Source organism: Schistocerca gregaria, chromosome 3 (genome assembly GCF_023897955.1).
Source record: "Schistocerca gregaria isolate iqSchGreg1 chromosome 3, iqSchGreg1.2, whole genome shotgun sequence".
In the NCBI taxonomy this organism is placed as follows: Eukaryota; Metazoa; Arthropoda; class Insecta; order Orthoptera; family Acrididae; genus Schistocerca; species Schistocerca gregaria.
In genome coordinates, this window is record NC_064922.1 from 583,990,656 (window position 1) to 583,993,155 (window position 2,500).

At 55.7% G+C, this 2,500-nt stretch overlaps 1 non-coding gene across 1 annotated transcript in view; it reads right to left on the minus strand.

The window, feature by feature from the left end:
• LOC126357231 (small subunit ribosomal RNA) overlaps nt 1-208 on the minus strand; it is a 1,893-nt gene extending 1,685 nt beyond the window's left edge. The window contains exon 1 of the ribosomal RNA XR_007566180.1: nt 1-208. This exon is cut by the window's left edge and continues 1,685 nt beyond it. This is a non-coding gene — a ribosomal RNA (small subunit ribosomal RNA).
• Between the last annotated feature and the right edge of the window lie 2,292 nt (nt 209-2,500).

The window sequence follows — 2,500 nt, forward strand, 5'->3', positions numbered from 1 at the left end:
AGCGTCCCTTCCATCTCTGGTCGGGACTCTGTTTGCATGTATTAGCTCTAGAATTACCACAGTTATCCAAGTAACGTGGGTACGATCTAAGGAACCATAACTGATTTAATGAGCCATTCGCGGTTTCACCTTAATGCGGCTTGTACTGAGACATGCATGGCTTAATCTTTGAGACAAGCATATGACTACTGGCAGGATCAACCAGGGAGCTGCGTCAACGAGAGCTGAGCAGCCGGCCGCCCGGGAGTGTGTCCCGAGGGCCCGCGCGAACACGCAAGCGTCCGCTCAATTATTCTGCAAACAGGAGGAGGCTGAGCTCCCCTGCACGATACACCTCGAAACCCTCTCAGGTCCCGGCGGCGCGCAGCGCCGTCCTAAGTACTTGGTCGGGTTCGAGAGAGGCGCAATCGCCCGGAGATAGGCGAGTAGACGCTTTCAGTGCGAACACCCGTGCTCCCAACTGAGCTTGCCGCTGCCGACAGAGGCCCGGGAGCGTGCTGTCGTGGCATTGCCGGCGGGAAACAACACGCGCCACCTACGGTGACCGGCAGCTCCAACGCCAGCGCCACAGAAGGGCAAAGCCCCACTTGGGTGCAGAAGCGAACTCTCCCAGCACAGCGCACGCGCCAACACGTCCGCAGAGCTGCGATACAAACCACCTGCGAGAACCGCTGGGGGCGACCGAGCAGCAGACGGCGTCGCGACGCCGAGTGCCGGGCGGCGGCGCATCCTCAACGCACACAGTCCGCAATCGGACCAGCACACTGCAGATGTCCACCGCGCTTCGCACCGGGCTCGGCAGAACCCACTTTGGCCGCCTGGCGCCGCGCGCAGGGTGCGCCGGCGCATAGCTGGGACGCCAGCCGGGCCCGTCGGCCGGCGCTCCTGCCACTGGGCGCCCCCCACCAGCCGGCTGTAGTGCGTGCGCTCACGCAGCGCGCGGCCAGCACGCCGGGCGGCCCCCCCTCACCGGCCGGGGACTGTCCCACCAAGCCACAGCCTCGTATCGCTTCATACCCACATGGCCAACTCAGGTTCGGGGGCATGGCGGGTACCGCCGAAACAACCGGTTCATAGATGTACCGATCGTCGCTATCACCGATGCACCTGCAGCGCGAACAACCGCTCAACAACTGATTTCCAGTTCATTTGCGGATCGTATACGTCAATCTACATTTGCGAAATCTACGATTCTGGCATGCCTGCATGTTATGTGTCACGACACGCTACATCAGCCCACATACACACTGCGGCATGTACACGAGAGAACACGTGGAAGATGGTCCGCGCACGTGTGCAATGTCCCTTGCGCGGTCGACTGTCAACCGGCCTCTGTAGCATGTCGCAGATGTGGAACGCGGTCCACCGTGCTATCATGTTGTGTGGGGCAATACGATTAAATAGGAAAACCCTCGTCGCTACATCAACAGACGGCTCACGCTGATTCCCGGCAGAGGGAGGAGGGGGGGGGGGGGCCCAACATGCAATACTTTCGTCCGTACCTACCTACCACATGTCTGTACGGCGTACAACAGTGCAATCTCGCTGTAATGGGGAGACGAGACAAGTAGCATCGTGCACAACATATGGCCCTTATGATTCGCCATTGTAGGGCGCAGCCGGTGTACGGTCAAGCATGTGCCACATTATGTCACTCAGTACGTAACGACGGATGATCAGTGTGGGTTACGCGTACATCAGCGGACAGTCCACACAGGCCGTACCACAACGTACACTGACTGCATCGACAACCGAATACAACTGAACAGCTGCAAGGCTCATTTCACAAACAAACGCCTGACCGACCAGCTTGGAAGGGCAGGAGGGGAGGGTGATATTCGTTCTGTAGCGGTACACCCTTCCAGTGGTTAGCGGGACTGTGTAGAAAGTACGCAACACTCGAAAGACCTTTATGTGAGGGTACGCACCATGGCATCAAGAAATACACATGACACCAGAGGATCCAAGCAGTGAACTATGTTCAGAGGGTTGCTGTTAGGCAAAGCTACATTCCTGTGACGTTACATGTGACAGTTAAGGTGCAGTGTAAGTTAGGTTAAGGTGCAGTGTAAGTTAGGTTAAGGTGCAGTGTAAGTTAGGTTAAGGTGCAGCGTAAGTTAGGTTAAGGTGCAGCGTAAGTTAGGTTAAGGTGCAGCGTAAGTTAGGTTAAGGTGCAGCGTAAGTTAGGTTAAGGTGCAGCGTAACTTAGGTTAAGGTGCAGCGTAAGTTAGGTTAAGGTGCAGCGTAAGTTAGGTTAAGGTGCAGTGTAAGTTAGGTTAAGGTGCAGTGTAAGTTAGGTTAAGGTGCAGTGTAAGTTAGGTTAAGGTGCAGTGTAAGTTAGGTTAAGGTGCAGTGTAAGTTAGGTTAAGGTGCAGCGTAAGTTAGGTTAAGGTGCAGCGTAACTTAGGTTAAGGTGCAGCGTAACTTAGGTTAAGGTGCAGCGTAACTTAGGTTAAGGTGCAGCGTAACTTAGGTTAAGGTGCAGCGTAACTTAGGTTAA